We start from the raw sequence: 21766 nt of genomic DNA on the forward strand, positions 1-21766 counted from the left end.
GGGAGGAGAGATTCAGCAATATCACATGTGGGGATATTATCCATATTGTGTAACACTATGTTTTATTTTTATTATCCATCCATCCATCTGTTCATTTATTATTGCAGTTATTCACTGCTACCCCAAGCCAGCCAGCAAGAGTTGGTTTACATCAGACTTAAACATCAATTAAGATAACCTGATTCACATTTCCAACCCATGACCCCACCCCCTTTTCCCATCCCCCTTCCTCTCAACTCCATGGACAGCACCCGCCACTTAGCACCTCTGGGTGGGGTGTTCAGAAGGGGGCCCCGTTGATGTTGATGTTGCAGTACCCGGCCTCAACCAAACACCTGGTGGAAGAGCTCCGTTTCACAGGAATAATCAATGACCTAATCAACAGAATGTGCCAAGCATGAAAATGCCAAACAAATCAAAGTTTTTCGGGTCAAATGACATCTCTGTGATTTATATACATGCTGTTGCTGAGCTGCCCACCCCCATCTCTCATTGCCTACAGAAATTAGCAAGGCATCAGAATTACCATCAGGTGGTCAGGTGTATGTTTGCTCCAGGTTGTTGGAAAGAACTTTCATCAGGTTGGGAACCTTTCAATTCATCTGAATGAACGGTGGCTTGGGTTCATTAATCCATTTCTGATTTCACTTCCCTAAGAGAATGGCTCAGGTCCCTACAGGCCTCTGGAGACTTGATTTTCATTTTTCCAGCTGAAGTATCAAGCCAGGGCTGTGTGGGTTAAAACATCAGAGCAAACTGCAAAGCATACAAAACACAACGTTCTTTTGATCTCCGTGCCGTTATTGTTAATAGGATGCCCTTTCTTTCTCTCCTGAAAAAGGGACCAATTATTTTTTTCCAACTATCAGTTGTTGTAATCTATACAAGCTAATAAGATTCCCACTTATAGAGGAAGCTGTCCATTCATCGGTTATTCCCTTTAACACATCTTATCATTGATTGCGTTTAAGGTTTTATTTGAAGCCATGGTTTTCTTTTCTGGTGAAGCAAATTTGCTTGGAGGGTTTTTTCTTCTTTTAAGGCAATTGTTCGACCTTAACATGGGGTGAGATCAGTATCTAAATGGCCTTTAATACGAGGACCTTCAGAGATTATGAAATGAAAGGTCATTCATATGGATTGGAAAAGTTTTCAGCAGGGTTGAATGCTCCTTAATGCAGGGCATCACCCAACAGCGATCCTTTATTCTCAGTATCTGGCTATGATTGTGCATGATTGAAGCCAGGCAAGTTGAGTCCAGACATGACCGATGTAGTCATCTTTATGTTCATAGGCTCACTTGACCCCCCCCTTTCTCTAGAGTATTTAGGGTATTGTGCCTAATCCACATTTAGTTATTTTAGACAAAAAAACCCCCAATCAGCTCAAATGAATCCAGTCATCCCAGACAAACTGAGAAGGGAAATGTGCTTCTTTTTTTTAGACACAGCCATATGGCCAATGATTTGTCTTATTCTTTCTTTTAAAAGAGAGATTTTGTTTTGATTTCTCTTTGTAGGGAAATCAATGCGCCTTTTTGGAATTTTAGCCCTTGCGGGGGGTGGGGAGGGTTTACATACCATAAGGCGGTGCTATAGCAAAAATGTTTGGGAAGAAGTTGGCTGCCTTTGAGCATCTAGAGAGGGACAGGACCATTCTCCATCCATCACTGCAATACACTGGAACTAAACAGGTCCCTGATATTCTGGTGAATTAAAATTCTAAAATTAAAGCTGAAGGCACATATTTACTCCCCCCGGTCCACATAAACGGAAGCCAGAAAGTGCACAGAAAGTGCTTCCAGTTCCAGTTACTGGTAATAAGTATTGCACCGACATTCTGCAGGAAGCCAGATTAAAATGACCTGTCTCAAATTCTATTCTGATTTTTTTTTTTTAGGATGCTCTAATGGAATTTGAAGAGCCTCTTGCGGCGCAGGGTAGTAAGGCAGTAGAAATGCTGTTTAAAGCTGTCTGCCCATGAGGCTGGGAGTTCAATCCCAGCAGCCGGCTCTAGGTTGACTCAGCCTTCCATCCTTCCGAGGTCGGTAAAATGAGAACCCAGCTTGCTGGGGGGTATACAGTAATGACCGGGGAAGGCACTGGCAAACCACCCCGTATTGAGTCTGCCATGAAAACGCTAGAGGGCGTCACCCTAAGGTTCAGGTATGACTCGGTGCTTGCACAGGGGATACCTTTACCTTTAATGGAATTTGGGGACCTCTGGTTTGCCACGAGTATCCTTCAACCTGTGTTATTTAATCTCTGAATCATGTCACTTGATGAAATCAACCATAGATTGGGGGTTGGATGTCATCAGCTCTGTGTTTCATTAGCTCCCCGCCTTCCAGGGGCTGTCACTTTCTTAGGTCTGTCTAGAGGCTGTGATCAAGGGGCAAAAGCTAACAAACTGAAGCTGTGTCCAGATGAAGTAGAAGTTGAGTTGCAAAATCTGGAAGAAATTGTACCACCACCTTCAAATAGGTTGGGATTTATCTCTGGAATAGTGTATGTACAGTTTAAGGGCTATCCTGTTCCCCTGTTGCCTTTGACACTTTATTGTTCAGTCCTTTCACTCCAATCCCTCCTTGTTGTCATAGCTACATCTGCTTCAGAATCTATTTCTTGCATTTCATTCCTTACATTCCATTTCATTTATCTTCCTTGACCCATTGCTCCTGCTGAAGTCTACCAGCCTTCAGGACATAGGGTTGCTAACAAATCAGGTAAGCCTCTTTGCACAGAAGAATTTGGAACCCTGTATGGTGAGTAGTTGTCCACAATTAGAAATGCTTGACTGAGATTTCAAGACAGTCCAATCAGCTCTCCCGAATGTTATCTCTAAGCCTCAGTTCCTGGCCCATTAAGCAATAATAATAAAAAAGAACCTACTTCCATCACAGGGAAATAATGAAGATTAATTAGAAGATTGTTAAATCCTCTGCAGACGTAAAGTGATACATTGATTATAACTATTATTAGAAGTGCATGTTTCAGTTTGCTTTGCAATCTATAGCAGGGCCAACATACCTGGAGATAGGGCTGGGTTTATGAAGAGCAATTGTCTGTAATTAGCTTTTGAAATGTGAGTATAAAAGCAGGCAATTATCCTCTTTAACAGCTGTTAAGTGGTGTTAATTGGCTGCTCTAGTCCATAGATGGTGGAGACTTTATTCAAGGGACCAAAATACCTATCTACCACTAATGAAGCAAAAATGTCTGTGTGGTGAAAGTTGTTACCAATACATGATTTAACACTCGGGATTATCTGAGAAGGAGGGAGAACCACAGTGAAAGAACATTTAAAGGGCTCTCAGTACTGGACTCCGGGGAATGAACTCCGGGGAATGGTAGAGGACAGGAAGGCCTGAAGGATCATTGTCCATGGGGTCACGATGGGTCGGACACGACTTCGCACTTAACAACAACAGTACTTCCCTTTCAAGGGGCCCTTGCGGCAAAGGAGTCCGTGCTCCTGGCTGGGAGATGGGTGAGATTCCTTCACGGTCCACTAGGGTGGGGGGGCATGGTTGGCTGACCACTGCACGAGGACTCCTTCCTATGCCAAGCCAACACTCTTGGTTTTGTTAATAAAAGGTGTAGCCTGGTTAAGTCAACAAAATCTGGTGTGAGCATCTTCATTGGGACTGACAATGCCCGCCTGCCTGTGAAAAGCTGTTCCTTCCCCCACCCCAAAATTAACAGCTTTGGTCAGCAAGAAGAAAGGATGGCTGTAGAAGGAAATACCTTGGATCTTTCGAGACCATGTGACTTCATCATTTCTGTGTTCCATTCAGTATTTGATATTGCCATTTACAGCTTTATAAATTGGAGTGGAGCAAACATTAAGGATGAAAACATGCACAAAGCCTGTAGGCCATTATTGAAAAATTATCATGCGCTGTACAATCTTAGGTCTTATTTCACAGACATTATGTCCTTTTAGGTCCTAAGTATTCCAGTTAGGTTTTATGTTCTCAATGCAGCCAATAGACAAAGGCAAAGCAAGTGTTTAATTAAATTAGCTCTGTCTCTAGTAAACATTGTGGGGTTTTGAATCTGTTGCTGCACAGATTCACCATATCTTTATAATATGGTGTTGGTAGGCATTATTAGGGATTTCTGGGACCTTATTTGCATTGGCCTCATAGAGGGACTTTTTCACCAGCTGCACATTATGGATACGGGATTGATAATAACAAAAAGGCCTGGCCTTTTACAGGGTAGGCTTTTAACTAGGATGGTAGGGATAATATGGGTTAGCTATACTAGTAGTAAAGCCCGTTGTACACAGAAACACAATGGGCTCTAAGCCGCTGTTCTGGGTGAGGTCACTGGAGTGATGTTCTTTGGACAAGTGCATGTCTGCAAGTGTGCTTTGTGTTGCATGTGGTGGCTTCATCGTGATCTTGGACGTGTTCATTGGTGCCTGGACAGCAGCAATGAGCCACTGGCTTTGGTCAGCTGGGAAGGCCACTAACCCCAAACCAAAGCCTGCAAGCCTCTCCTATTGTCTCTACTGTTGCTGCTTATCTCAAGACTATAAAGATCAGCTCTGCAGGCAAAATTTGCTCCTTTGGAGGATGGACTCTGAGGCATTGTAATGTTTTGAGGCTCCAATTCCAAACCTCAAGGAATATTTTCAGTCAGGGGTAGCCATCCTCCAGGTGGGCTTGGAGATTTCTGGGAAGTGAGAAGGGGCTTTTCTGTGGCCTCCCTGTCAGAAGGGAAAAGCTTTCCCCCCTCAAAAGGAAGGCACATGCATGCCCACAGATTCCTGTGTGTTGCGCTCAGAAACACATCCCTCTCCTCAGTCATGGGCTGTTAGAGGCTTCCTTCAAAGAAATCCTGAACGGAAGGTGTGTGTGTGCAGAATCCTGAGCAAGATTGAAAGTTGGGCATGAGTAGGAGATATTCTACCAATAGGAGGCTTCGGAACCTTCAGCATTTTGTCAGGGTGTACGGTCAGATGTGGGACAGTCTACCTGATTGGCTGTTAGTGGGATGGCTGGTGGCCAATCAGGTAGCCTATGAGTTGTCCTTATGCAACTTGGGAATTATATAGTGTTATGATTATGGCTAGTAATAATTGTCATGGGAAGAAGACTATTTTCCTATTTGCCAGTTTTGGCAAAACAACTGGGCTTGGGGGGAGGGGGGAAACCAAGACACTATTAGTGCTAAGGAGCCTCAGCCAAAACCTTAGTCCCTTTACAGGATGTGAAAGGGATTAGATGGGCTTTGGCAAAACAAAAAACAAGCCTGGAATCAATGTTGGCTAAACTTTGAGCCAAGATACATTGCTCAGGAATTCTGGCACTAACAAGGCTGCCTCCTAGCATTACTCTCACTGAAAAGTAAATATTTTTTTTTTGCAGATATACTAATTAATAAACTTCGTTTAACCCATAATTGATGTCTCACATCTTCATTCTGAGGAGTGGAGGAAAGCCACAAACCCTGATTAATGATAATGTTGTTGATATTACCATACGTGCTGCTATAAATATTAAATGAGAAGCTAATTTAACTCCCCAAATATTCTGTTAATTTCCATCATGGATGTTCTCCTGATCAGCACCTAACAAAGGGAAGGTTTGTTATTCAACATGATCATTTTGATAGCCAATGATATTTTAGTGGCAGACGGTATCTGGCATTGTAATCACCCTCTAACAGTATCTGACAGCTAACATACAGGAGCAGTCAATACATAGCCCTATCTGATTGTGGACAGACAGTATTTGTTGGTATTTGACAGTGGGAATGTGGTAGTAGTCAATATTTCATTGTGTCTTCTATGTAGCAATCAATGTTTATACTATCTACAGTAGGAGAACTGTGGAAGTCAACAGGTGACAATGGTTTCCATAGAGCATTTAACTGTAATATTAGTAAATGTTTGATTAATTTATTAGTAATGTTAATTTTATCAATGGATTTTAGAAGGAGGAGAAGAGTAGGGTTTTAGACCTCACTGCTCACTGCCCAAAGGAATCTCAAAACGACTTACAACTGCCTTCCCTTCCTCTCCCCACAACACACACCCAGTGAGGTAAGGTCGGCCTGAGAGAGCTCTGATATTACTGCACGGTGAGAACAGCAGTATTGGGGCTGTGACAAGCCCAAAGTCACCCAGCTGGCCACATGTGGAGGAGCTGGAAATCAAATCCGGCTCATCAAATTAAAAGTCGCCACTCTTAACCACTAGATCACACCAGCTCTGTATTAGTATTAGTAAATATTTTACTAATTAAACCATTTAAGCAGGAAGACATGAAGGCTTGGATTCTTGGTCTTTTGTTTGTTTTGTTATGTTGCTGATCAGTCTCCTGCTAATTTTCCAATAATACCTATGCTTTTCCAAACTGGAAAATTTGAAGAAGAAGAAGAATTGGTTCTTATATGCCGCTTTTCCCTACCCGAAAGTGTCTCAAAGCGGCTTACAGTCACCTTCCCATTCCTCTCCCCACAACAGACACCCTGTTGATATCACTGCCCGGTCAGAACAGTTTTATCAGTGCCGTGACGAGCCCAAGATCACCCAGCTGGCTGCATGTGGGGGAGTGCAGAATCGAACCCGGCATGCCAGATTAGAAGTCCGCACTCCTAACCTCTACACCAAACTGGCTCAAATTTGAGATTGTGTTGCATTTTTACTTTAAAAAACCACATTCACTCCCTTACTGTTTCATGTTTGCCGGTGTGTTATTCACTCCGGAAACAGTGGCACCAATTCTTATACCAACTAGCCATCAGGTGATGGATGCATTTCCGTTATCTGTGGAACAAACATTGTCAGCATGTTGTTCATCATGGGCTCTACACAGTAGTCATTATGCCAGTCGACCACCATTCATGATGCATGTCATACCTATTTGCATAGCAAGCCTCCAGGTGACAAAGTCTGCTATGCTCAAAAAGGCTGTAAAAGAAAAAAAGGGGGGGGGGAGGAAGGAATCGCTTGAATTCCATTGGATGTGATTATCTCTTTTCATTTCCAAGTTGCACCAAAGCAAAGCCTACAGAAATGACTTTTTTAAAGGCCATTTTGCCATTATTTAAAAAATAGAATAATTAAAGAAGAATATTATAATAACTTAAATTAAATATCTATTATACAACACCTGAGAGTGCAGTACTTCTGAAATTCCAGTAAAATATATAAGGGATCTAAAACTCCCCAGCGACCAACATAAGAATTGCCAAATAGCTCAAACACAATTTAAAATCAGCTTTCTGAGTGGCATCTAATGATTGTTTCCCAGTAGCATTTCCCAGGCATTTCTGTTAGTGGTAAAAGAGAGTGATCTTTGCCAATTCCCAACTCACAACAGGTGGGCTGCAGATAATTTTGCAAAAAATAAAAAATGACAGTATACATTCAATCTTACATTGGTGGGAAACTCTCTCTCTCTCTCTCTCTCTCTCTCTCTCTCTCTCTCTGCCAAGTCTAGCCTGTCTTTTAATCACCTGGAAGATTTGCTCACAGGCAGTATTGTGATCAGCTGCCGAGCAGTGTAGTAGCAGTGGTCATGATGGTGGCTAGGAAAATGTAACACGCAGGCGTTCGATTAATATGCCCAAAACCCTCATGCAATATCTCTTTTAAAAAAGAAATAACAGTGGTTGTACTCGCCTTCTTCATAGCCTCTGTTGCCTTCCTTTCATTAGAACTCTCTCTCCCAAATGTGTATACATCTATAGCTAAGCAAGGTATGGTCGTTTTCATTCCCAATTCCTAGGTTTAGAGCTAATGTGTTCTCAAGTTACAGTCGTTGAGCAATAAGGCCGTGAGTGTCCTGCAGAGTGCAGGGGATTGGACTAGATGACCCATGACCTCCCTTCCAACTCTATGATTCTATGAGCTAAAACAGAAGCTTTGTTCACAGACTTACAATAAATGTATATATCCTCCACATACAATGTACTCCTGATTCCCCCCACCACCACTTTTGTATGTGTTGAATATTTATTTTTGAAGCCATCGGTCCATTACACATCTTCAGAACACTGGGTGATGACTCTTAGTTCATTGGTTTGGAGAAGTGCAGATCTGAACCTAGGAATTTCAAATGGAATCAACCCAAGCTTTTAAAATACATATATGTATGCTTCTTCAGGATATTTCTCATGGACAAAGTTTCGTTGGAGCAGTCAGCAGGGAGGAGCTGCTTGTAGAATTTTTCAGATCTTCCTGGGAACGTAGATAGGGCAGGAGTGAGATATGTGGAATGGATATCCTCCTAAAATTGACATATGTCCCACTGCTTCAACTGTGTTCAGTTGGAAGGAACATAGACGTACATATTTCCCTTTCAGTAGTATTGAGGTCAGGAAATAAAAGCAGGCTAGGGTGAAACCTCCGTGGATTTTGAAGAATTCCAAAGTATAAAGATCCTTTGCTAGCACAAAGTTTTGGCTATGATTCCCTTTCACTGGATAGAGGTGTGCTGGAGTTCTATCAGCTTTGGGAGCTGTATCCCAGATTCTTTGTTGATGTATTTCTTTGGCTCATGGGACCCAAGATGGCATATTACTGTGAGGGAAAATCCAAGAAATTGTATTTTATTCTTAACTGCATCCACCCAATCTGAGTGGTTGCTATCCCAAATAATTAAAGTGGTTAATCCAGAGGGATTAAGATTTAGCTTGAGCCAAAAACATAACTAGCGATATCCGCTACAGGCTTCAAGTGACATCTGCCGTGATTCTATTCTAATCTCATTGCATTTGGTGTGCAATGAGGAATGCCAAAGATACATCTAAGAAATTTAGACTGAACTGCTTCCAAGGTATGGAAGATTTTGTATAAACCTTTGTGAAGGATTTGTGAACCCTGAAGATGAGGTGTTCCTTTACCTTGAAAAACTTGTATTACATAGGGGAGCCCCTCTCAAGTAGGAAAATCTCAGAACAGCTGATAAACAGTCTTTGGGCACACTCAGTAACTTGGGTCATATATGCAAAGTGAGATCTATCAGTATCAATCCTGTATCTACTGGGTACATGGACCACACAAGCGTTCACAATTCAAATATCTACAGAGCCATAACCAAACCGAAATGGTGGAATCACTACAGATTGTTCCTCAGGCCTTTATCCAGCTGTCTTTTAAAACACTTTGTGGGTGTTTTAAATCAGTGGTCCCCAACCTTTTTATCACCGGGGACCAGTCAATGCTTGACAATTTTACTGAGGCCCCGTGGGGGGGGGGGAATAGTCTTTTGCCAAGGGACGTCGCCTACGCTGCCTGAACCCCTGCTCCACTTGCACTCCCACTGGCAACCTTGACTTCCTGCTGCCCGCTGGGGGGCTCTGCCAGCAGCAGCTGCCCAGTACCATGCCGAGGGGGAGCCCCAGCCATGACAGCTGCCGGAAAACACCAAAGGTGAGATTGCGGCAGAGTGGCAGGGCAGTCCCTGAAGCAGCAGGCAGGGAGGAGGACGAGGAGGAGCTGTGGCCCGGTACCGACTGATCTGCGGACCCGTAACAGTCCCCAGACCGGGGGTTGAGGACCACTGTTTTAAATGGAAGATATTTGCTGGGTGTATAGATACAGAACAAAGCAGTGTTTAATGTATACTGAGCCAGATAATTAAGAGCCATGGCTGCAATTAATAAGCATTAGAACTGACATCTGAAGCTAAGCATCCTAAGCAGTTGAGGTACCATTCACCATATATAAAACATAATCCATATAATTCATGCATGTGCAGCTCAGGTATAATTCTTATGCTTGGTTGAACAAACACTTATTTAAAGTACCAGGGTGAAGATTTAGTCACAGAAAGTTGATTTTTTTGGGGGGGGGGGTGGTCTGGGAATCTTCTAACTTAGAGAGTCAGCTTGGTATAGTGGTTAAGAGCGATGACCTCTCATCTAGAGGGCTGGGCTGGTTTCCCTGTTCTCCCTCCATCTGCAGCCACCATGATGAACTGAGGCTAGTCTCAGAGCTCTCTCAGCCCCACCTACCTTGCAGGATGTCTTTTGTAGGAAGGGAAGGCAATTGTAAGCCACTTTGAGACTCCTTCAGGTAAGAAGAAAAGATGGGTTTTATTTATACCCCGCTTTCACTCCCTGAAGAAGTCTCGAAGTGGATCATAATCGCCTTCCCTTCCTGTCCCTACAACAGACACCTTGTGAGGGAGGTGGAGCTGAGAGAGCTCTGACAGAACTGCTTGGCAAGAACAGCACTAACAGCACTGTAGCTGAACAAAAACCTCCCCCTCCTGTTAGTGTACTTTAAATTATTTTTTTTCCCCAACAGACTGTCTATTTTTCAGGAAGGCACTGAGCTCCATATCTATGTGTTGTGATTTTAAAAGAAAAGAAAATGTTCATTTACTGAGTGACTAACAAAAAGCTTAGCAAAAGAAATGTATCTCCTAGACTGGAGGCTGGTTGCATTAGCTAAAAGTGTGGGCTGTGCTGCAACAGCAAAACTGGGGTCTGCATTGGGAGGGGACTAGGTGGAAACCATCCCTACCCCTCATCTGAAGTTGGAATGCCCTTGTCTTCAGAATGGAATTGCTGGATGTCAACCTGAAGCCTCAAGTCATGCAGAACGATTGATTTAAACAGGTGCAAATGCGGGCAAAAAGAGGATCCCCGTAAGAATACCAAAGAATCTGACTGTATGCAGAGCCTTAAACCATCCAGCAGACATCCCCCAGAATAAGGATGCTTTATACAAGTTGTAGAGCCTCTTGAGGTGCAGAGTGCTAAGGCAGCAGACAAGCAGTCTGAAGCTTTGTCCATGAGTCTGGGAGTTTGATCCAAGAAGCCGGCTCAAGGTTGGCACCGCCTTCCATCCTTCTGAGGTCAGCTTGCTGGGAGGTAAACGGTAATGACTGGGGAAGGCACTGGCAAGGCCATCCTGTATTGATTCTGCCATGAAAACACTAGAGGGCGTCACCCCAAGGGTCAGACATGACCCAGTGCTTGCACAGGGGATACCTTTACCTTTAAACTAGTTGTATAGCAAAACTTCAGGGAGAAGTATTATTCAATAAAAGAGGCTTTCAGAAGCCGTTGTTTGCCGCAGCTCCTAGAATGCGCCTCATTTCAACCATATTGTTCCATGTTCTTTTTCTTCTGTTGATACTTTTCTGTGAGCAGCTCCCCAACTGTTTCCTCTGGGATTGTATCCATTCATGTACCCGGCCACTCTTCTGATGAAGAATTGATTAGAGTGTTCTGAAAATGCACACTGAACTTCAACTGCGCTTGCAGCTGCATGATTTAATGCTCCCTCGTGTCATTCCTTCCCTATGCATGGAAGGCCAGGGAACAAGGGAAAAGAGACCAGGCCAGATTTCCCTTAAGATACGAGAGATGTAGTGCAATGAGTGGTCAAAAAGGAAGAGATTAGGAGGCAACCATTAAAACAAAACCTTTGAACCAAAATACAAAGGCATCAATCAGAAGAGAAGAGAATGATGTGAACTGCATTGGATGAAAAAGCCACCAGCCTTATTAACCAACTATGGCTTGGAACTAGAGAACAGAAGGAGATGGCAGTGGAAAGGCTGTGAGCAGTAGTGCCCTTAATGATTCTGGGGCCTTGTCAAAAAGTATAGAGCCCCAGAATCACAGCCAATCCACCCGCTCAACCCACGGTTCCCTGATCTTCCTCTTCCTTTCCGCTTCCATTGGGTGATGGTCAGTGCTGTGGGTGGTTGGGGTCCTGTCCAACCTGATAGGATAGCTTGCCCCCAGTGTCCCAGCATGCAAGAAGCTGGAATGTGGAACAGAGATTACAGCTGATATAAAAGACAGAAAAGGACAAGGGAGGAGGGAAAACAAGTGAGCAGTCTTAATGCAAAGAGGGTAGGGAGAAGGAGGAAGAGAGAGGGAAAGGCACTAGAAAAACCTAGACAAGCATCAGGAAAAGAAGCTTACACACAAAGAGAAGTCGTGAACAAGACAACAGAGAAAGGGACTGTGAGTGAAACAGAAATAGAGGAGAAACCCTGACGGCATTGACTATAGGAACAGTTCCCTGTGCTTTACTATAAATATACAAGGATTCGATGGCAGTTCCACAGCTATTTATTGGGGGGGGAGGCACTGGTGTTCCTTTGCTAGAGTGCAGGGAAAATAAGGTCATTCCATTCTAACGTCACACAGGATAACCCTGACCTGAGCCCTCCTAGATCTTTTGTTTCTTTTCATGCCAGAGGTTTTACAGAACAGAATGAATGTAGAAGACAGGCAGGTGTATCTCTGTCTTAGAGACCCAAGACAAACCAGAAAAGGATTCAGGGCTGTAATGCTCATCTTTGGACAGCAAGTATATTGTGAAACACGAACTCAGTCATCAGAAAATGTAGTAAGAAATAAAAAGATGTCTGAAAAATTGTTGAAGTAAGGGTACAGTTCAAATGCTGAATAAATGCATTAATACAAATGATATATCACAATCCAAAGAATTATTTATTCCTTCTCTGGCAATAGTGATAAAATATATGCCCATGTCTCATATGTTCACAGATTGCGACTTCTGAAACTACACCTAGCAATAGCTCTATTTTTAGATAGTCAAGAGATTTCCAATTTATCCATAAAGTCCATTTTGGCAACGGCCTATTTAAACAACCTAGATCTCTCCTGAAATTGATGTGGTCAAATCATCCTGCAGTGCTCTTATTACATCCCAAAATAACAAGGGAATAGGAACTAAGCTGTCTCTTCTGCTTCCAGTGTTAATGGCATTAGACACAGGACCAGAGTTCCCCCCGCCCCTTCTTAAATCTGTGCCATTATTTTAGACCATGTGAATTACCTTGTAACAGGAAATGAAGCCATTACTACATAACAACACTGTAGCAATGCTAGTTGAAGGAAAGAAGAATTCTAATTTGATATGACAAAGATAAAAATCCTATTTGAAGTTACCACCTTTTCTTTACAATGTTAAATAAGTCTAGGTTGCAATGTCAGGCTCTCTTATCTTCCATTTCCCCAGAGTAGTTTTCATTAAGAAAACAGATCCATAACTGATTGTCATTAAAAAACAGATTTTTCAACTGGTAATGCTGCTGCTCCTAATATATTTTGGATTTATTGTGGAATTAAGATGTTTGAATTCATGCACTCTTAGCATTAATTGATTTTCTGTGGTTTTAGACTGTATCTGGATTCAATGAAAGTCCCAATAAATTGAACAGCAAGAGAATAGATGTTTGACACACAGAGGCTAAACGCATTTCAGAGTCCCATATTTAATGAACTTTGTATTATGGGATGTGGACTTTACCTAACAACCCAGTCAAACCCAGAATTACTTTGGCAGGCCCATTAAATTAATGGGTTTAAGCATGCTTAATTAACTTTGTGCTAGATAGCAGCCAAAGATATTACTGACAATTTTGGTTTTATACATGCCTCCGTGATAAGAATAACGATACAAGTATTTAAAACCTATATGATACTGAACTCTTCTTAGATTCCCACGTAGTTGAGAGGTTATGTGAAAATATGCAATGCCTCATGCATCCAGTTAGCATGCTACTACAATAGGGCTTTGCACCTGCCTTTGAATTAATTTTCCTCCAGCTGCTACACATAGCTCCCTAAAACTATCTTCTACCATGTTCTCCCCATGGATGCACTAGAGGCTGAGAGACTTGGGAATGTTCAACCTGGAAAGGAGGAAATTTGAGGTATTTGAAAGGTTGTTACTTGGTGGAGGGCAGGGAGCAGTTCCTGTTGGCAGCAGAGGATAGGGTCTGCAGTAATGCATGTAAACTACGTGTAGAAAGGTACTGGCCAGATATCAGGGCGGGGGGGGGGGAATCACAGTCAGAGTAGCTCAGCAATAGAATCAGTTGCCTCAGGAGGTGGTGAGCTCCTTCTCACCTGCAGTCATCATGCAACAGCTGGATGGATACTTATCCTGGATGCTTTAGCCTGATCCTACATTGAGTTGGATGAGATGGCCTGCACAGACCTCTCCAGTTCAATGATTCTATTATTTTGTGCCCACCATTTTGAATGTGAACTTACATGTGCCTACATGGTTATTTTACTCTGATGTGTGCTTTTTTTTTAATTGTGTAATTCATCTTGAATGTTCGTGAGAAAGGGGAGCTAGCACAGTTACAAAGGGTCTCTAAAATGGATCTCTTCCGCCAAGCTTTAAGTTGGGGCCAGTGAGCTGATGGCATCTACTAGGCCCTCCAGACACCCCCCCGCCCCACACACACATCAATCAGAAATGCCCATTGGAATATTGATGCATTTACTGAGACTACTTTTGGAGCATATTGTAATTTGTATTATACCAGAGCATGTATATTGGACTGGGTTGTGAACCACCCTGAGCTGCAAGGGAGGGCATTATAAAAATGTAATGAATAAAAAATAAAAATAAATAAATGAAGTAAGTAAGTAAAGGACCAGTGCATGGAATGCAGATTCCCAAATCCCCTGGATTGTATGATCAATCTTGTATCCTATTCCCATGCCTAGTTCTCATAGCATGTTTGGTAATATCCACTCCATTCCATATTTTCAGATTACATTCACTGTGGGGATAGAAAACAGTTTTAAAAATTGATGGGTTCGGAAATGAATATACCTGGGTGAGAAATCTTTGGGAGGAGCCAAATTTACATCCAGATTCCATCTGGCATTGCAGTGGCTCAGCACCACCTCTCCACAGGTTTCCATCATCCTTCTTTTTCGATACCATCAAATTAACCACTGTGCACAAAAGAGGCAGAAGATAAGAAAATGGCAGCCGGGGGAAGTTGAGTGCTCTTGTATGTTGGCCATGAACTCAGGGACACAGAGTTCCCCCCTCCCAAGCGTGTGGCCTTGAAGATAAGAACCAAAACCTTAAGCCTGATCTGGAATTCAATTGGAAGCCAGTTGAGTTGTTGAAGTACAGGCCAGATGTGAGATCTCCATGGTGTATTGGTGAGAATCCTGGCCGCTGCATTCTGGACCAATTGCATTTTTAGCATCAAGGATAAGGGCTGGCCTGTGTAGAGCGAGTTGCAGAAATCCAGTCTAGAGGTGACCATCGCATGGATCACTGTGGCTAGGTGTTCTGGTGGTAGAAGGCCTGCCGTGCTACTCTTGCAACCTGTGCCTCCATGGAAAGGGAGGCATCGAGGATCACCCCCAGGTTTCTGGTGGAGTGGGCCACTGTTAGACGCACTCCGTCCAGGTTGGGTAGGCGCGCTTCCTCATTTGGCGATGGAGGTCATCCATCAGGGCGACTAGCTCCATTTCTACCCCATGGCCAGGCCAGAAACCCGACTGAAATGGGTCAAGGGTTGAAGTTTCCTCCAGGAATGCTGATATTTGGTCTGCTGCAGCCCTTTCAACTAACTTCCCCAGGAACACTAAGTGCGAGACGTGGCGGTAATTGTCAGGCTTCTGAGGGTCAAGGGATGGTTTTTTGAGCAACGGGCGTACCACTGCTTCTTTTAGTCCTTCCGGGAATTCTCCCATTGTAAGAGAGAGGTTGATTATTTCCCAGAGGGGGCCCCAATTCTTATGTTAGTTGTTTTTAGGAGCCACGATGGGCATGGGTCTAATGAGCAAGTGGTTGGCCTCATTGCTGTTAGCATCCTGTCCACTTCAGTGACCATCTTGTAATACATACGCTATGGAAGGATTGTATATATCATTTAATTGTACTCTTCCGGTGCTACTATTTTATTCTTTATGCCAATATGGCATACCTTTATACCTTCATGCCAATAAAGGTATTCTCTCTCACATGGATATGAGTAGATTTCTCCCACCAGTAATTTGCTCCATCAAAGCCCTGTTGAAATCCCCAGAGAACTATATGATGGACTTCTCTGTGAAGTGAATGCTGTTCCAGATGTGTGAACGGAATCTTTGCAATAAGTTCCCATCCTTTGCCACTTTCATCTGCCATTCCATTTCTGACATGAGCTCACAGATGATGCCTGCACTCCATTTCTAAAGGATCCCCTTGATCTCCTATATATGTCATGAAAATCTTCACCTTCACTGGCCACCTTGGTAACCTTTCAATTAAGTTGCATAGTGGAGAATGATTTGTGCACTGAGTATGTTTAATTTATACTCAAAATGTGACCCAGCTGAAACCTTATAATTCACTATTCTCTCTCTCTCTTTTTAAAGGTGAGAGCTTAGATTTACAAAATAATAAGGTCCACCTAGAGTCATCAATCCTAAATCAATTTCTCTTTCTCATCTGCTTGTATCTTATCTATGCAGGAATTCAGTAGAGAAAAATAGTGTTGGTAAATGTAATTAAAAAAAAAACAGATTTAGGTGGGTAGCCATGTTTGTCTAAGCAGAAGAACAAAGTTTGAGCCCAATGGAATCTTTAAGACCAATAAAGCTTTATTCAAGGTAGAGAAGAGCTGTATTTTATATCCCATTTTTTACTACCCAATGGAGTCCCAAAACAGTTTACAAATACCTTTTCCCTCCTCTTCCCACAACAGGCACCCTGTGAGGTAGGTGGGGCTAAGAGAACTCTAAAATAACTGCTCTGAAGAACAGCTCTAAGCAAACCGGGACTGGGCCAAGATCACCCAGCTGGCTGCATATGGAGGAGCAGGGAATCAACCCAAGTCCACCAGTGTTAACTGTCGGGAACCCGCTTGCTAACTGAAAAAACAGGGTGCCCCTTGAAGAAAACGTCACGCCAGGCCTGGTGAACGATACAACAGGAACAAGCTTTATTTCAGCAACGTGGAGTCCGCTGGTATGGAGTAAGAGCTTCCACCGAACTCCAGGTGGAAGCTCTCTTTTATACAAAACCCACCTCCTTTGGCTGTATTGCCCCACCCAGTACTTCCGGAGGGAACATGCTGATGCAATCATGACTCATGCACATATGCGAGGTTTTCCGGGGTTCCCGATGGCCCATTTTCCTGGAACAAAGGGCCATCTCCGGGCCCTTGTCAAAAGGTGGAGGGGGACATTGAGGTTCTTTAGCGGCCATTGCCACCTCAACGATCGGGTGGGGCGCCCAGCTGCCGGCTTGCCTGTGATCACCATGCCCTGCCTCCGTGATCGCGGGCGCCTCTGATGGCGGGGTTCGGTCTGGTTCCCAAGCCACCAAGGACCGAACCACGACATTCTGCCCCCCCAAAGGTCCATTCCCCAACCCCCCGGGACGGCCAGGATACCGCTTGTGGAAACGTTCAGTGAGTCGGGGCGCAAGGACGTCCGCTGCCCAGACCCATTCCCGGTCCCCCAAAGCGAAGTCCTTCCATTCCACGAGGTACTGCAACTTCCCCCTGTGGAGTCTAGAGTCCAGGATATCCGCCACCTCGTGGTGCTCCCCCCCCCGGCAGGACCTCGGGCGCTGGCGGGGAAAACACGGGGTGCCAAACGTCACCGTCCGGAGTTTTTTTTTAGAAGGCTCACGTGAAAGACGGGATGGATGTGCCGGAGGTTCTTGGGGAGCTTGAGCTTGACCGAAACTTCGTTGATCGGGGCCAAGACCTCGAAAGGCCCCAAAAACCGAGGGCCTAGCTTCTTGCTGGGCAAATTCAACCGTAGGTTCCGGGTGGAAAGGTAAACTCGATCCCCCGGTCGGATCTCCTCAGCTGGTCGTCTCTTCCGGTCGGCGTCCTCTTTCTGCGCTGCCTTGACTTTGTGGAGCTGCTCCTGCAGCGACTTCCAGCAGCTCCCGGCACGCTTCCCCCACTCGCGAAGGTCGGCCGATTCCCGGGCGGGGACCTCTCCAAGCTCCGGGAAGTGTCTCAGGTCTGTCCCGTAGACGACGGCAAAAGGCGACATCTCCGTGCTGCTGTGGTCTGCGTTGTTGTACGCGAACTCGGCCAGGGGGAGCAGGGGCACCCAGGTGTCTTGATGATAGGAACCGAAACACCGCAAGTACTGCTCCAGTACTTGATTAACCCGCTCGGTCTGCCCGTCCGTCTGGGGGTGGTAAGCGGAGCTCAGCCCTTGCTCGATGTCTAACAGGCGCAGGAAAGCTTGCCAAAACCGGGACACGAATTGTGAGCCCCGATCGGAAATCACCTTGTCCGGCAGCCCGTGCAGTCGGAACACGTGATCCAGGAACATCCGAGCCAACTGTGAAGCACTGGGGACACTGGCGCAAGGAATGAAGTGGGCCTGTTTGGAAAATAGATCTACCACCACCCAGATCACCGTTTTCCCCTTGCTGGGAGGCAAGTCTGTTATAAAGTCCATGGAGATCACTGACCACGGCCGGGTCGGGACCTCGAGCGGGTGCAGCAGCCCTTTCGGCTTGCCAACCCCCGGCTTGCAGGTCAGGCAGACAGGACAACCACTGACGTAAGCTTTTGTGTCCCGCCGCAGACTGGGCCACCAAAACCGCCGCCGGGCCAACTTCCAGGATTTTACGAAACCGAAGTGCCCGGCGGTCTTAGCATCGTGGCAGAGGCTGAGGGCTTCCCGTCGTAGCCCTTCCGGGACGTAGACAGCCTCCCCCCTCCGCCAGAGACCGGAGTCCAAAATCAAAGAGTCCCGGAGCTCAGCCAGCTCCTCGTCTGTCCCGTAGGCTGCCACTAGGCGGTCTCGGAGCGGGGCGGTCGCCGGGTCGGGCTCCCATTCCCCCCTGGCCCGACGCCTAGTGACGACCCCCCGTCCCAGCTGCTCCTCACCGAACACAGACCTGGTGCAGGGAGCGTACCCCTCCCCATGATGCGGCAGCCGGGAGAGGGCGTCCGCGAGGAAATTCTCTTTGCCGGGGATGTGACCCAGCTTGAAATTGTACCGCGAAAAGAACTCCGCCCACCTCATCTGCTTGGCGTTCAGGGATCGCGGTTGCCGGAGCGCCTCCAGATTCTTGTGATCTGTCCAGACCTCGAACGGCTCCTCTGTTTCCTCCAGCCAATGCCGCCATTCGGTGAGGGCGAACTTAATCGCAAACGCCTCCTTCTCCCAGGTAGACCAGTTCCGCTCCGTTTCGGCGAATTTTCGTGAGAGGTAGGCCGCCGGCCTCAGCTGTCCCGCCTGGTCTCGCTGCAGGAGAACCGCCCCGGCTGCTGCGTCGCTGGCGTCGACTTGTACCACCATCGGCTGGGTTGGGTCGACGTGCAGTAGCGTGGGCTCAGACGCGAAAGCTTGCTTGAGGGCCAGGAACGCTGCCTCCGATTTCTCATTCCAGCCGAGCGCTGCGCTGGGCCGCGTGGCGCGAGGACCTCTCCCCTTGGTACCTAGCAAGTCCGTGAGAGGAGCCACTACGGAGGAGTATCTGGGGATGAAGCCTCTAAAAAAGTTAGCAAACCCCAGGAAGCTTTGTAGCTGTTTCCGGGTGCGGGGCCTTTCCCAGGCCAGCACCGCCTGCACCTTCTCGGGGTCCATAGCTATGCCCTGGGCTGAGATGCGGTAGCCCAAATAGTCCAGGGAGGGACGGTGGAATTCGCACTTAGCCAGCTTCACGTATAGGTGGTTTGCCAGCAGGCGCTTTAACACCTCCCTCACCAGGGTCACGTGCTCTTGGGGATCTTGGCTGTAGATCAGGACGTCATCCAAATAAACAACCACCCCCTGAAACAGAAGGTCCTGCAACACCTCATTAATTAGACTCATGAAAACCCCAGGTGCCCCGCTTAAACCGAACGGCATCACTTTAAATTCGAATTGTCCCAATTGACAGTTAAACGCCGTTTTCCACTCATCCCCCTCCCGGATGCGTACCCGGTAGTACGCCTCCCTTAGGTCCAGCTTAGTGAACAGAGTCCCTTTGCCCAGCCGGGCCAGCAAATCCGGGATCAGCGGGAGGGGGTAAGCGTTCCCCGCTGCGATGGCGTTGAGGCCCCGGTAGTCCTGGCACAGCCGTCGGGACCCATCCTTTTTCCGGACGAACAAGACTGGAGCTCCCATGGGACTGGAAGCGGGCCGGATGAAACCTCGGGCCAGATTTTTTCCCAAAAACTCCCGGAGGTCCTTGAGCTCACCCTCACTCATTTTGTAGATGCGCCCTTTGGGCAGTACCGCCCCCTCTGGGATGTTGATAGCGCAGTCCGTGCGGCGGTGTGGGGGTAGCTCGTCCGCTTCCCGCTCGCTGAAAACGGCTGCGAGGTCTCGGTACTCTGGCGGGACCTCGGGCTCTGGTTTCTCCTGCTGCGCCGCCGCCGCTCCCCTGGGACGCACCGCCGTCCTCTTGTGGCTGGAATTCTCGCGGGGGACCCGATGCCGTGCACCCACCGTCAAGTCGAACTTCAGGGTCCCCGCCCGCCAGTCCACCACGGGGTTGTGTTCCTTCAGCCAATCCAGGCCCAACACCGCCCGATATCCCGCTACGGGGACCTGGATCAGCCACCGCAGCTCTTGGTGGTCCCCTATGTGGATGGCGATAGGACCCACCTCCTCCCCGAAAGGTCCCCCCTGAATCGGGCTGCCGTCCATCTGGACGAAAACCAGGGGAACCTTCCGAATGCGCTTCGGTAGCCCCAAAGCCCGGGCTATCTGGGGGTGGACCATGCTGTGGTCGCATCCCGAGTCCAAAAGAGCCTCCCCCACCCAACTTAGTCCGTTCTCCGGGTTCCGGAGCTCTAAAATTACCACGTTCGGAGGTCGCGCCTCATGCTGTAGGGGTTTTCCCTCGCACCGCGGGACCTGCTGCCCGGCGCCGTCTACAGCAGGTCCTGGCCGTTTCCCGTCGCCTGGACGCTTCCCGGTTCGTTGCGGAGGTCCTCCGCCCGGCGTGCCTGCTGGGGGCGTGTCGCACCTCCCCCCTGGGAGAGCCCGCGGTCCTCCCCCCCTTGCCGTTGGCACGCTGCTGCGAAATGTCCTGACCCCCCGCATTTCAGGCACAGTCCTTCCCGGCGTCTCCTTTCCCGCTCGGGGTTCGGGGGTCGTTTGGGGCGAGAGTTGTCGGGGCCCGGTCTTGGCGCCTCGGCTGACCCGCCTTTGGCCTCCCGGGGGGGTGCGGCGGCCCAACCCAGGCTGGCTTCCAGCTTGGCGACCACAAAACACCACCCCTCCAGTGTAGACAGATCTTCTTCCGTCCCCTTGATCACGGCCCATTCCCTGAGCTTCGGGTTAAGGCCCTCCCGGAAGTACTCGATTTGGGTCTCCTCGTTCCAGGAGAACACCTTGCCTGCTTCCCTCCGGAAAATGTCTATATAGTCCATAACCCCCCTAGTACCCTGTCGAAGTCCCTTGATCCGACTCTTTGCCTTGTCCTCAGCCTGGGGGTCCTGGAATCGTCGGCGGAGCGCGACCACGAAGTCCTGCAGGTCCTGAGTTGCCGGGTCGCCGCGCTCGGCCAACCCCAGGTACCACTGACCCGCCTTGCCCTGGAGACACGAGGCCACCCCCCAGACCAAGTCCTCGGAGTCCTCATACCGGTCTCCATATCTCCGGGCATGCGTCAGCGCGTGGAGGAGGAACTGCGGGAGGTCGTCCGGCGTCCCGTCGAAACGCGCCTTAAGCTCTGGGGGGGAACGTTTTGGAGAGTAGTCCGACCCCCTCCGGATCCGGGATTCACGGCGTCCGCCGTCTCGTCCTGCTCCGCTCCACCGGCTACCAACTTGCCCAACGACGCCGTGCCGCTCCCTGCCTTGCACGTCGCTCCTGCGTTGGTCCGGCTCTCGCCGCCCCGTCGGCTCACCCGCTCCCCCGAGATCCTCTGCTGTCTCGCCTCTCCGCTGGCCGTCTCGCCTACTCGGGACTGAAAACTGCTCCGGGTCGGGGTCCGGGGCCCGCTCACCAGTGCCGGGCTCGTCCTCGTCGCTGGAGGCGTCCTCACTCGACGCGATCCCCTCCGCCGTTGTATTACCAGTCCCTCCGGGCCCGGCCCGAGC

The sequence above is a fragment of the Paroedura picta genome, chromosome 8 (assembly GCF_049243985.1).
Source record: "Paroedura picta isolate Pp20150507F chromosome 8, Ppicta_v3.0, whole genome shotgun sequence".
NCBI classification, from domain to species: domain Eukaryota; kingdom Metazoa; phylum Chordata; class Lepidosauria; order Squamata; family Gekkonidae; genus Paroedura; species Paroedura picta.